Consider the following 15882-nt stretch of genomic DNA (forward strand, 5'->3'; position numbering starts at 1 on the left):
CTTTCTTTAGAAAAAAAAATCTAATCTTAAGGAAATTTTGATGGCTTTGGTATTAATGGTAGCGATGGAACTGACCCTTTTATTTTTATTTTAAATTCGATAGCCAAGTGATAAAATGATAACAGGTCTTCTTCTTCCAGTGGGTTAATTATAATTACACTAACACCTTTTGGAGTTTATCAAGTTTTCACAAAACCCCTTAATTTTGAGACATTACACTAACACCTCCTTAGGTTTTAATTTACTTTCACATAATCCATTCAGTAAAAGATCTACTAATAAATTGACAACTTTACCCTTATAACTAATACTTAAACAATAAGAAAAGTCTTTATAATTTATAGAAAAATAAATTAAACTTTAAAATGGTCACCAACTTCATCTTCTTTTTCCCAGCTGAGAATGCTTATGAAAAATGGGATTCTACTTCATTAGCATTCTGCTTGCAGCCATAAGAAAATAATTAAAGCAACAAAATTCCATTTTCATGAAAAATTAGTTTGATATGCCAAAACAAGTCCAGAGGCGCAAGAGGAATTAATTGTAGTTGTAATGATTTTTTATTTTTTTTTATTTTTTTTGTCTTTTGGTCTAATTCTATTCTTTCAAACCCAAAAAGGAGATGTTGCTTTTCTTCCTCAAATTAATTTTCAGGAAAAAGAGTAAAATGAGAATTCCTGAAGAATAATGAAATGTCGATGCATAAACCTGCTGAATAACGTATAGTTATCATAAACTTCATAATCTTTATGCCTGCAGAGCCTCGATGCCCCTCCCACTTTGTGAAAGCGCTATATAATTGCACTCCAAGTTACTGTATCCCTTGTTGGCATCCTCCTACACACCAGACTGTTGTCTTCCAAATTCCCACACTTTAGGCATACATGATTGAAAGAGCACTTCTAATTGGTAGTATAAGACTGAACCCATACTTGATGGTACGGGCATGGATTTGCTTTCCTTGTCCAAAAGCACTTATACTCGAACATACTTTGAGGATTGTAATCCCTGAAAATTTAAATATATGTATATGTGAAGAAAAAATCGAAAATAAATTGATTTAGGATTATGAAAACATTGAATTGAGAACATTTAAGTTTTATTTCTAGGAATTTTTATAATTTACGTCGGTTTTTCCTTGTTGATAAGTGAAATGACGAAAATGGCCGGGTTGGCTAAATTGAAATATATTGTCCTCGTATATTTCATCATTTTCTTGGCATATTTGGATAGAGTTTGATCTCACGAGTGTGTAGGCGAAAACCGTTCGTGAAACGGAATTATAACGAATAAAATAGAAACGGACGAGCATAGGGGCAGAGTGGTCATTTTTCTATGAATCTAGAAGGCTTTATAATTTTGGGAGCTTGTCGTGGAAAAGAGGGGAGGAAAAAAGAAAGATAAAAGAAGAAAAAGAAAAAAAAAGGAAGGGAGAAGGAGGGGGGAGAAGGAAGAGAGTTGCAGGAGGGAAAAGAGGAAAAGGGAAGGTGAATCAGGAAGGAGAACAGGGAGGGAAAGGAGGGAGTGGAGAGGCACACAACTAAATCCTATTTTCCCTTGACCCATCTCCAACCCGTGACCCATTTCCAAAACCAGTCACCTCGAGTTGATTCCTATGCAATATTCACTATTTTTCCCAACGAATTGGGACTTCCCTCACCTGCAAGCATCATCATGCTCCTCCTCCTTAGTTAACCACCCATAGATTCGAAGCAAGGGTGTCCTGTTCATGGGGTATGGCGGCGATGGTGCCACAGGACTCTTAGGAAAAATTCACCAAATTCTGAAAGAAATCCCATCGATTTCCTCCACCATTAGACTTTTTTCAGCCCTGGAACAAAACCCAAGCATTGGTTGGGGTGTTGGAACGGTTTTGGAGTCGAATCGAAAACACCCTTTTCTAGGGTTCTGGTGGGTTTTAGTAAATTGGAGCTTTTCCCGGCCAAATTGGACTTGGCCACATATATAAAGTTTGCTCTACTCTTTGAGATCTTCATTTCTGTAATTTTTTAGAATTTTAGAAATAGTTAAATTTTCTGGCGAGTCAGAAGGGCGAACCACCCGAGGCGGCACGTGCGGTGGCCCACGGCCAGGGAGTTAAAATTGTGTTTTTATGTGAGTTTCGTTATTCTAATTATGCTTTTGAGATCTATCTGTTGTGGTTTGAATATTAACACAGTTGTGGTATATATTGGATTCATTGGATATATTCGGATTTGGTTTAAGTTTTGGAAATGTGAACTACGAAAGGCTGGATCCCGCTCAAGGGTATGTAGGTAGTCTAACAGAGTTTAGATGCAGCCTTAAATATTCAAGAACCAATATTTAGATGGAAATTTTGATCTAAGAGAAGGAAATGGTTCTAAATTGGAAGTGAAATTGTATGTTTTGGTAAATGAATAATGGTTATGGATTAGACATGGGATGAATGAAAATATATGGAGAATGATGACTAATGTTAGTGTATTAAATCTTTACTTTGAAGATATGTTTTGACATTTAGAAAAACATGGATAGTTTTGTATGGAGCTAAATTGTTCGAAGTAAAAAAAAAAATGTAATTAGTGGTAATAAATTAACCATGATTCTAAATTGGGCCTATCATCGAAATTAACTCTTGAAATAAATTTATTTTGGGGCGGGGCGTGACAAAATGGTATCAGAGCAAATGATCCTGCTCTATAATATATATGTCTCACATATACATATATAGGTTTTGCATAGTGGTTGTGGTGCAATTTACTTGGTAATTATATCGTTAATGGGAATTATGAGTTGTACTAATATTGCATATATTGTGAATTATGATGCTTTGAATTGAATTGAATGGGAGTAGGAAAATTTTAAAATATCATATTCATGTTATAGCTTTGAAGATAAGCATTTGATTAAAGTTTTGGATTAATCTAGAATTGAGTTGATATTATGCTATGCATTATGATAATGCTGAATGTTAAGATGATTGTGAGGTGGTGATAAGTAGGTGGAGAAGTTGTATTATACCTGGCACTTGAGAAATTGAATTGGGCAAAGAGGCCCGTTGATATAAGGGTGGATATGTGAATTGGGCAAAAAGGCTTGTGAATCTGAAATGGGGCGAAAAAGGCCCGTGAATGTGGAATTGAGCGAAAAAGGCCCGTGAATGTGGAATTGAGCGAAAAAGGCCCGTGAATGTGAAATTGGGCGGAAAAGAAAGAAGAAGAATAAGAGGAAGAACAACAACAACAACAACAACAACAACAGCAACAACAAGAAGGGTAAATAGCCAAAATGGTCATTGAGATTTGCATAATTCATCCCTTTGGTCCCTAACATCAAAGTGGTCCCTGAGATTGTCCACCATCCATCATTTTGGTCCTTCCATTAAAAACTCCATTAAGTGTCCTGGAACTCTTGGCCGGAAGTTTGGGCAATTTTCAAAGCTTCGTAACTCAATCGTTTCTTAACCAAATTCAACCCATAATATATCAAAATGAAGATAGTAAAGTGTAGAATAATATTATACATATTTGGAAGCCCAATGGTTGCCAAAGATAGCCAGAAAATAGCCTTAAAGTTGACTGGTCCGAGAGAAAACTGGAAAACTCGCCGGAAACTGGGTAAACTTTAAACATTCATAACTTCTTCAATACTCAACGAAATCAAGTGATTCAAAAACAAAAATCATACTTCTAGATGAAACAAAGAGAATGGTATCTTCTTAGATGGCTAACTCTCCGTGGTTTCGCCGGAAAATGGCTCGAAAGTGGCTGTCCATGGCCACTTTCGAGCCATTTTCCGGCCAAACCACGGCGAGTTAGCCATCAAAAAAGGTAAAATTATCTTTTTCTCATCGAGAAGTATGATTTTCATTTTTGAATCACTTGATTTTGTTTAGTATTGAAAAAGTTATGAACGTTTAAAGTTTACCCAGTTTCGGCGAGTTTTCCAGTTTTCCCTCAGACCAGTCAACTTTGAGGCTATTTTCCGGCTATCTCCAGCAACCATTGGGCTTCCAAAGAGGTATAATATTATTCTACATTTTCTTATCTTCATTTTGATATATTATGGGTCAAATTTGGTTAAGAAACGATTGAGTTACGAAGCTTTGAAAATTGCCCAAACTTCCGGCCAAAAGCTCCGGGACACTTAACGGAGTTTTTAACAGAATGACCAAAATGATGGATGGTGGACAATCTCAGGGACCACTTTAATTGATTTGAAATGTGAGGGACCAAAGTGATGAGTTATGCAAATCTCAGGGACCATTTTGGCTATTTAGCCAGAAAAAGAAAGTGTGATGTGTATTGACCAGGTATATTACAATCTTTTCCAGCCTACTAATCACTGATTGAAATAAAAGAAAATGATAGTGAAATCATTGTTCTGTCAATGATAAGTGTGGATAGAAATTTTAAAATGTTACAGCCAACAATAAATGTAGTTGGAAATGTTAATATTTTTGGAAGATATGGTGATTTGTTGAAGGGGAATGGAATTATAAACTGTGATTATGGTTTGCCATTATAATGAGAATGGTGGGTGGATATGAATGAAATTATGGAATGAAATTTTTGAGTTCGTTTAATACAAATGATTTCCCAACTGAATTTCTTCGTCTGATGAAAAGAATTGACGGGTAAAGTTGATAATTATAAACTTGATTGGTTTGGTTTTCCATTAATGCATTATGGTGTGAAATTTTGATATTTTGTTAGCCACGTTAGTCATGGCTTGAAATTTGGCATGTGACTTTGTCAATGTGAGATAAGTTAGTTCTATGACTGAGACTATCTTTAAATTGATACATGAACTGATTGCATAATCTGTTTTGGTGAGAAAATGGGAACAAATTGGTTGAATTATTACTATCTTATTCATTGTGTTGGAGTATGTGAAAGTTTATAAAATTGATGTTGCACAATTCAGCCAATAAATGATCTTAATATCGATGCTCGTCTTACCATTATAACCTTGATTCAAAACAAATTGGTTGAATGTGGCATGTTGACTAAAGTTTAACCCTTCATTTGTAAGAAGAAATAATTGTTGCCATGATAGCTATTCTTGATTCAAAGATTGTTTTCACAACATTCACATTGATACCTATAATCTCGTTCCTTGTGTAGTAAAATATGACATAGGTATGCTCTGAAAACAAAACTAAAGGAATGTCAAATTTTTTTTTTTTGACCAAAAGTAAGCATATAATAGATGATATGGAAATCATTTGAGTCAAATTTGATCAATGACTCATAATTCGATTCATTTGTGATCACTTGGTATTCTTCTTTCCATTACCTAGTGATGTGATTGGAAATTCCAATAATTTTGGTTGGAATTTTGGAACTTGATTTGTCAATTTTAATGGTTGTTGATATTATTTTGCCAATGAATGTGGCTAGAAATTTTGAGAAACAATCGTAGTTACGGCTATGTATAGCCAATGATGGTGGATGGTTTACCAATGATTGTAATTATTATGTTAGTATCCGTCTAACCAATAGTAAATGTGGTTTGATAATTTAGTAATTATTTTAAGTTATGAGGACTGTGGCTTCATGTGGGTTCTTATTTTTCCCATGGGAATGGCTAAATTTTTTATATTTATTATGCCAATAAATGTGACCGGAAATATGAGACTGTGAGTAAGCATCACGATTACTATTCTTTGGTTTAAATATTTACGGAGCTTGAATAAAATTGTAGACTGAGATTATAATTATATTCACCATAAAAGAAATAGTGGAATTAGTTTTAATTTCTTTTTGTAACTTGGTGGTTGAAATCTCAAGAACGAGATTTATTTTAACGGGGGGTGAATGTAATACCCTGAAAATTTAAATATATGTATATGTGAAGAAAAAATCAAAATAAATCAATTTAGGATTATGAAAAAAATTGAATTGAGAACGTTTAAGTTTTATTTCTAGGAATTTTTATAATTTACATTGGATTTTCCTTGTTGATAAGTGAAATGACGAAAATGCCCTAGTTGGCTATATTGAAATATATTGTCCTCGTATATTTCATCATTTTCTTGGCATATTTGGATAGAGTTCGATCTCACGAGCGTGTAGGCGAAAATCGTTCGTGAAACGGAATTATAACAAATAAAATAGAAACAGACGAACGTAGCGGCAGAGTAGTCATTTTGCTATGAATCTAGAAGGCTCCATAATTTTGGGAGCTTGTCGTGGAAAAGAGGGGAGAAAAAAGAAAGATAAAAGAAGAAAAAGAAAAAAAAAGGAAGGGAGAAGGAGAAGGAAGAAGGAAGAGAGTTGCAGGAGGGAAAGGAGGAAGAGGGAAGGCGAATTAGGAAGGAGAACAGGGAGGCAAAGGAGGGAGTGGAGAGGCACACAACCAAATCCATTTTTCCCTTCACCCATCTCCAATCTGTGACCCGTTTCCAAAACTGGTCACCTCGAGTTGATTCCGGTGCAATATTCATTATTTTTCCCAGCGAATTGGGACTTCCCTCACGATCAAGCATCATCATGCTCCTCCTCCTTAGTTAATCACCCATAGATTCGAAGCAAGGGTGTCCTTTTCATGGGGTATGGCGGCGACGATTCTGCGGGACTCTTGGGAAAAATTCACCAAATTCTTAAAGAAATCCCATCAATTTCCTCCACCATTAAACTCTTCTTGAGCCCTGGAACAAAGCCCAAGCATTGGTTGGGGCGTTGGAACGGTTTTGGAGTCGAATTTAAAACACCCTTTTCTAGGGTTTTGGTGGGTTTTAGTAAAATTGGAGCTTTTCCCGGCCAAATTGGACTTGGCCACAAGTATAAAGTTTGCTCTACTCTTTGAGATCTTCATTTCTGTAATTTTTGAGAATTTTTAGAAATAGTTAAATTTTCTGGCGAGTCGAGGCGGCCGACTGCCACCCGAGGGAGCTAAAATTGTGTTTTTATGCGAGTTTCGTTATTCTAATTATGCCTTTGAGATCCATCTGTTGTGGTTTGAATATTAACAAAATTGTGGTATATATTGGATTAATTGGATATATTAGGATTTGGTTTCAATTTTGGAAATGTGAACTATGAAAGGCTTGATCCCGCTCAAGGGTACGTAGGCAGTCTAAGAGAGTTTAGATGCAACCTTAAATATTCGAGAACTAATATTTAGATGGAAATTTTGATCTAAGAGAAGGAAATGGTTCTAAATTGGAAGTGAAATTGTATGTTTTGGTAAATGATTAATGGTTATGGATTAGATGTGGGATGAATGAAAACATATGGAGAATGATGACTAATGTTAGTGTATTAAATATTTACTTTAAAGATATGTTTTGACATTTAGAAAAACATGGATAGTTTTGTACGGAACTACATTGTGACGACCCATACTCTCTTGCCCTTGAGCGTTGGGTTGTGGTAGTATTAATGGATTAAGAAAATGGGGGAAAAAGGGCTAAAAAATGGACCAATTATCTAATTTCCTAAGTTTTGGGATCCAATTGAAATTGTAGTGTTGTTGCGACCAAGTTTGAATAGCCCAATTAGAACTTAGGGATATTAGGTGGGTGCCCAATCCAAGTCAACACATACACACACTCACACGTGCAACCTTTCCCGTACTCTTTCTTTAGTTCTCGAACCCTCTCCCTTTCCGTACACCGGAAACTAGCCTAAATCCCTTTAAACCATTGCAGATCAAGCTAATGGTAGTTACCTTCGAGTTCCTTGCAAGCTCAGGAGTCTAACCGTACCATTAGTTTGACGTGAGGACTTTGGGAACCTGAGAACCTATGAGCTCCAACGAGTTGCCCTGTTGCTCAAGCTTGATCGCCAGTGTTTCACGGGGTTCTAAGGTATGAGAAAGTCTTAAAACGACTTTACGAAGTTGTTAGAGGAATTTTGGAAGGTTTTGGACGGCGGCACACTCGAGTTCATTGAGTTGCAGACTTAGCCGGTTTCCATGAAATTATTCCAGCTAAATTCCATTGGTTTTAGGACTCCAAAGTGTTTCCAGCGAGTGTAGCAATGACTGGCGCCGGACTCCGACGAACCAAGGAAAGAGAAGGGGAATATTCCGTCAATTGCCTCCTGAATTATCTAAAGTGCATAATATGTTTCATGTTTCTATGCTTCTTCATTATGTCTCAAATCCATCACATGTGATACCTTCTCAACCATTGGAAATTAATCCAGATTTGACTTATGACGAGGAGCCGGTGACGATTTTAGATTGGAAGGATAAGGTTCCGAGGAATAAAATCGTGTGCTTAGTGAAAGTTTTGTGGAGGAAGCGACCTGGGAAACGGAGGATCGTATGAGAGATATGTATCCACACTTGTTTTACGAATATTAGTGGATACTAGGGGTTTGTATATTATTGTATGAAATTTTAGGGACAAAATGTTCTTAAGGGGGGTAGGTTATGACGACCCATCCTGAATTTATATTTATTTATCCCCGATAGCATGGAAGTGACTATTTTGCCCTTGAGCGTTGGGTTGTGGTAGTATTAATGGATTAAGAAAATGGGAAAAAAAAAGGGCTAAAAGAATGGACCAATTATCTAATTTCCTAAGTTTTGGGATCCAATTGAAATTGTAAGGTTGTTAGGACCAAGTTTGTACAGCCCAATTAGAACTTAGGGATATTAGGTGGGTGCCCAATCCAGATCAACACATACACACACTCACACGTGCAACTTTTCCCGTACTCTCTTTCTCATTCTCGAACACTCTCCCTTTCCGTACACCAGAAACCAGCCCAAATCCCTTCAAACCATTGCAGATCGAGCTAGTGGTAGTTACCTTCGAGTTCCTTGCAAGCTCAAGAGTCTAACCATACCATTAGTTTGACGTGAGGACTTCAGGAACCTGAGAACCTACGAGCTCCGAAGAGGTGCCCTATTGCTCGAGCTTGATCTCGAGTGTTTCACAGGGTTCTAAGGTACGAGAGAGTCTTAAAATGACTTACGAAGCTGTTAGAGGAATTTTGGAAGGTTTTGGACATCGAGACATTCGAGTTCATTGAGTTGCAGACTTAGTCGGTTCCCACAAAATTATTCCGACTAAATTCCATTACTTTTAGGACTCCAAAGTGTTTCCGGCGAGTGTAGCTGTGACCGACACTGAACTCTGACGAACCAAGGAAGGACAAGGGGAATATTCCGTCAACTTTGATGGAATATGCTAACGACGTCAAGTAAATTAAGCGGTATATTCTATTATTTAATGGAATATTCCCTAACACCGTTAGGGAATCCGTCAGTGTGCTAGGCATGTGCCTGCGCATGGGCGGCGCGTGTAGCCATGCCTTGGCTGGCGCATAAGGGTGCGTGGAAACTTCGAAATTTTTTCTAAAAATATGAGGATGTTCATGGGGTTGAGTAGGCCACGATGGTATATTCAAATACCCCAATTGAGCAACGTATGAGAAGTTATTACCTAGTTTTGATTATGTGCTTAAAATAACGTTAAAATAGTTGTTTCACATATAGGTGAGACTTTTCCTAAAAACAAGCCCAGTCAGGCAAGGCTCGGGGGTTACGACCCTGCCGCATACCAGTGAGTGGGCTTTTGGTTTTCAGTATATATATATGCTTGGTATTTTTCCCAGAAAACTTATTTAAATGGTTTGATGCTTTGAAATGGCATGTCAAATCTTTATTATTTAGAATATGCTTGTAGTAGTGGCATATGTTATTGTTGACGCTGCGAACACTCAGGTAAGTTGTAGGTGAGTTTATAGATTGTGAAGGTGAGTTGCATGGTTATAATTACGTTTGATGCATTTATAGCTCATAAACCTACACCCTGGTATTAGTGCTCCCACCCATGGCCAAGGCACAGTCCTTCACGTGATGTTCACCTCCCGCACCGCACGCTCACCTTGGATCCAAGTTGGTTCATAGTCCTGTTGTGCAAACTACTATAGGTGGTTCCGACTAGTAGGTGACCCGCGATTATTCGTACAGTCTTTACGTGATCGTAGCACTTGAGTGTATTTATTTACACCCAGTCCTGTCGTATAGACCACTTTAGATGGTTCCGGGCATATTTGATGAGCTATAGATTCAGCCGTACATGCCACCTTAGATGGATCCGGATGACATATTACTTTTCATTGAATTACTTTACCTGATTTACTTACCTCATTATATTGAGATATTTGGCATGGTATACACATGGATTTGGCTATTTCAAGTGTGGTTTCAAAATAGATATGTAGTCTATTTTCTGGGAAATTATACAGGTTTTACAACGATGGGTTATTACTTTGTTAAGTGAAATGATTTTGAAAAGCTTTGTTTTTTCCCACTCACACTTTTTGTTTTAAGCCCCTCCAGGTTCTAGGTAGAAGCATTCTTGTTAGTGGCTTACAAGGAGTTTATGGCAGTTCTAACAGATGGTATCTAATGTAGAACCATCCCCCTGGTATTGTATAATTAGTATTTATCTTGCTGGACTACACTTAGGCTACCTATGCTCTAATTGTGTGTATTTACACTTAAATCTCGTCGCATGCACCTATTTATTCGTCTAGTGTAAATTAGTTAGCTTGGTTTTTATTTACTCACATTTTTACATCTATATCACTTCCGCACTGCGCACATGGTTATGTCACCTTCACGTGACAGCTAGCACAACTTGATTTAGGTCGGGGTGTGTCATAAATTGTTCGAAGTAAAATGTAATTAGTGGTAATAAATTAACCATGGCTCTAAATTGAGCCTATCATCGAAATTAACTCATGAAATAAATATATTTCAGGGCGGGGCATGACAAGGACACTAGCCATACTTCATTGGCCATCATTCCCTCCCTTTTTTTTAATGTTTAATTTATTTTTGGAGAAATTAGTTTCCTATCTCTATTTTTGCTATCCTTTTCAATTTTTGATCAAGGTCCTTAGGTTTAATAAACATCATTAATGATTTTAATAATAAAATATTTTTTTTATTTCTAAATATATTCATTTAGTATTATAAATGTTACATTTGGTTTATTTATATTTATGGCTAAATGTTTTATCATATTTTTATTTTTAGTTTGTACACACTTTTAATTTGCAACCCTTTTTTAATTTATACCAATTTTTTTTTCAGTTTTAATTTGTACCCATTTATTAATTTCTTTTTGTGCCCATATTTTTTTAAAAAGTTTTATTTGTATTTGTACCCATATTTTTTAAATTTATTTGTTCCCATTTTCAATTGTGCTAAATGTACCCATGCTAATTATATGTATTTATTTTATGTTTCAAAATATATTAGTAGTTTTTTTTTTTTAAATATGTTAATAATTATGTGGGTACATTATTTTCTTGCTATAATTTTGTGAAGGACAATATTAGTTTTGTTGTAACCTATATTTAACTAAGGGGTGAGGCATAGAGAGAAAGAGAGTGGAGAATAGACTTGAGGAATTGTGTGTTAATTCCTTAGTCCTTCTGCCTTTATTTATCATAATAAGGAGGAGATAAACTTTCTCTCCAAGTAATACAAAGTCTATTAGGAAAGATCTTCTAGATCCCAAAGGATTCCTAATCTATCTCTACTTAGGATTTACACAATTACAATATTGATAAGAACATATGTCACAACACTCCCCCTTGAGTGTGCAAATACTCAAGTAGATGGTGCATCAGGTCTTCAGGCAAATGTAGAAGCAATTGATGAAGTCGTCTCGTCTAGATGCCACAAGTAGCGAATGCGAGTATCAAAACAAATGGAAGAATGTGTGGGTGGTAAAACTCACAAAACCTCACTATGGCAAAACCCAAGGTAGGACAAAAGCCCATAGTCAAAGGAGAAAAAGTGAGAAGTTGCATTAAATCAAAACTATCCATCTTCGGGATGCAAGTGGAACGTACACAAGGGTATGACCAACCCAGGATAGGTGCCTTGTCAAAATCTAGTCAGGTAGCAAAAACCCAAAGGGGAAAATGCTCATAATCGTAGGGAAAAATTATACATTAAGGTCAAGTGAGTATACTTATGGATACTCCCCCTAAGTTTGACAAAACTTCCAAATGAAACTACAAGCATCGCAAGTGAGAAAGTTACGCATACCAACTCCTCGACCATATCTCCCACGTGATGCGATACAATGAGTCTTGGAACGATTCAAAGGTTTCGCAACAAAGGTCTATCTGGTTGACCTCCAAGATATTTCGATGTTCCTTAATGGTAAAGACATAGCCATTCGGGAACATACCTTGTGAGGTCAGATAGGTAATCGGATTCAGCGAATCCCACAAGGTAGACATCATTCTGAAGATCAAGGGGGTGTGATCTTATTCTGAGATGGATAAGGATAGATAAGCCCAAATCCGTAGTAACGGAAAAAACGTCTTTAACACCAAATTTGGTGGTGGCGTGTAGGTGTAGTGTTGCTTTATGCCAAAAGATTATTAGCACATAAGATATCTGATTCTAGTGCATTGAGCTAAGTACAACAAACACCAATGGTACTTAGATATGGTTGCCTCACGTTCCAATATGGAACCTTATGCTTTATACCCTTCATAAAGATCTCATTTGCATTTACTGTACAGAGGATCAGGGTATACTTAGACGTAACACCTTCTAGGTCTAGTTCGACTAGTGGACCAGAATACCATTAGAACTAGCTGATGCTTAAAATAACTAAACACACAAATTAAACCCTCTTTTTGTCAATTGTAGTAAAGTATGCAAGTAGAGATCGTTCTAAACCGGGGATTAGGAGGGATTGCTAAACACTTGAAAACTGACTTAAAAACGTAAAAACAAAGTTTACAACACTAAACTAGACTCAAAGAATGCAAAACTAAAATTTAAAACACTAAAACAAACCAAAAACTCAAAACAGCAACCAAAAGACTCAAAACTGCCTTAAAAACACTTTTTGGGCAGTTTTGAGCACAAAGCACCAAATTGGACGAATTTGGGTTTTAACTTGTACCAAAACACTTAAAAACATAAACCAAAACATTTTCTAACTAATCTAGGACTTCAAAATAAATGGGGATTTGATTTGGACGAAAATAAACTAACAAAACAGATTGCAAAGTAAAACAGATTTGAAAACGATTTTGGGGTTTTAAATGGATGATGGATTAGTTAGAGGCTCTTTCTCCACACATGACAAGTATGCAAACGACTCGATTTCCAGTTATTCCTTCATTGAATTATGAATGACAATGCCCCAAATTAACCGTGACATCACTAGTTAATTCTCAAGTTTTCCTTGTGTTATTGGATTGGATGACATCATTCGACAACCCAAAGCATTCCTCAAAAGTTCCCTACATGACATCATGATAAAGATACAATCAAAGATCATTACGTTCAATGAAAACTATAAGCATTGACAAAGCATTTGCAACTATGACATCATGTCACTCATGCTAGGAATTGGACTTAACGCGATCGTGACTAGCGACCTTCACTACACATGAATATAAGTGTGTGACGATTATGTGAAACAACCTTATATTCTAGCATCATATTCATGCAAGCCAATTAAGTGTCGACCCCTAATTAACAAACACAAATAAGTTATTACTCGCACAGTTAAGCCAATTGCATTCACGATTCAAGAACTCATAACTGGAATTTATCAAATCAAATTGCACACATAGTCATGGCTTCGAAATCACCCCTAACCAATAAGGGTTTAGCCACTCATGTTCATAGAAAAACGAAAGGAAAAGAAATTAAACATTGAAATCATAAAATGAATTACACCTAGAATGCACCAACGATGAAGCTTGAGCATCCAAGAGTCCTTCCTTCTTTCTCCTTGCTACGACACAAAGGTGGGTGAAGTGTTTGGGATGTGTTTTAGGGTCAGAAGTTATGGAATTGGGTGAAGGATGGGCACGGCAAAGGTGTAGTGATGGCTGAAAGTTTGTAGAATTGTGTAAGGTTGTGTGAATTGGTGAATGGTCCCCTTAAGGCTGCGGCAAAGCTTGGTATTTATAGAACAAGGCTCCAAAATAAATTAGGTAATCAGAAATTAAACTAAAACATAAAGGAAATAGGAAATTAGAACCAAAATACTAAGGGAAATAGGTGAAAGGGTGCGGCAAAGGCTTAGGAAAGGGGTAAGTGTTCTAAAACTAAAGGGAAAGGTGATTCCTTGTGCGGCAAGGCAAGGAAATTGGTGGGAAAGGTGCGGCTGAATCCTAAGGACTAAGGGAAAGGATTTTTCAAAGTCCTAAGGGGAAAAGGAAAGGCTTTTACATGGTTTAAGGATAGGGAAACATAGCAAGGGGATTTGTTGCAACAAGGGAGACAAGGAGGGAACACAAAAGGGACAAGGCACCACCCTTGTAGGGATGCTTCAATTTGTATCTTTCTTTGTCTTCCAAGCTTCCAAACTGATTTCTTATGTCTTCTAACACCTTTCTAGCCTCATTTGATCTTCAATTTCGTCCATCCTTCTTGCTCTATGCATATGCAATCCATTTCAATCCCATTTTTGCTCCTAAAAGCTCCAAAATGCACCTTTTTGTATACTTTGACCATAAAACCTGAAATTGCACGAAAATGACTTTAAACACTAAACTAACTAAGGAAAAACAACATAAATGCATGAGAACAAGCCAATTAAGTCGCATAAAAATGCTCCTATCAAATTCCCCACACTTAGCTTTTGCTAGTCCTCGAGCAAAACAAAGAAATAAAACGAAACAAAACAAACAAAACACATCCTAAACCTTCCAACGATTGCCTCAGGGATTTCCAAAGCACATGACATGTTAAAGATCATCATTCCCACAGATTTGAGTCAATTTAACACTTAAGCACATACTTAATCATAGTCACTACTTACTAGTTCCCATTTAATAAATTAAAACAATGTTGTGAATGTAGTAACATGCCTTAGAGAATTCCCCCAATTCCTTACAAGATATGCACTCTATTTTCACTCAGATTTTCTAACTACACACCCTATACTAGTTATATGTGAGAAGATTGATGTAGATATGAAAACGAACACTCACATATATGTATCACAAAGAACGCAATTTCTGGAGTTAATAAGCATGTTTAGATATGATCTCATGAATGGAATGCTACTACTTAGATGCGAGAACCAGTGACACCATATGCTCATACCAAATTCAAACTCCACAAATTGAAACACATAACACTCAAGATTGAAGTCAAGGGTTGTAATGGGGCTTGGGATATTGGTTAACAAATAAAGGATAGGGAAAACAAACGTTCTTAAAGCATTAGCAAGCAAAGTAATGAAATTGAGACTTATAATTCACTTTAGAATGCAGAAATTAACTTTGAACACAGAGGGAAGAATTAAGCAACACTTAGGGTCAAATACAACTTTTTGGACCCTTTCTTCAACAAATACTACTTTAGAACTCTTTTTCACATCTTTTCTTTTTTTCTTTATATTTTCCACAAATTTTTTTTTTCTTTTCTCTTTTTTTTTTTTTTTTTTTTTTTACCCGTCCCTATGGCACACAAATCCACATAAAAAAACACTTCCCCCACACTTATTTTCTGCCAAACATTAATCAAAAGGAATTCAATTTAAATCATGCTTTACTATGCTTTTAAGAACAAGGGTAAGGATGGTCCTAATCTAGGCTAGGTGAGGGTAATGTGGGTTAACAAAGAAAAGGCTAAACAAGGCTCAATGAGGTTAAAACCTACAAAACATAATGACATAGGGGATTCACGGCTTTTTGGTTATGGTGGTGGTCACTACACAACTTTATCTTGAATATGTGTTATGCAAATCAATAACATGCTTTGAATGAAATGGGCATGAGTTCTAGCATTTGGAACTAAGTGATAAAACGCCTTCTAAGTAGCAACCAAGCAAAGAATAATGAGATCATGCAACGACTTAGAAAACAATAATGCACAGATTATAACTCTCCAAATAAACGTTTAGGCTCAATTCTCACAAGGTTGTAGCGTTAATTCGAG

Source organism: Malus sylvestris, chromosome 7 (assembly GCF_916048215.2).
Source record: "Malus sylvestris chromosome 7, drMalSylv7.2, whole genome shotgun sequence".
Lineage (NCBI taxonomy): Eukaryota > Viridiplantae > Streptophyta > Magnoliopsida > Rosales > Rosaceae > Malus > Malus sylvestris.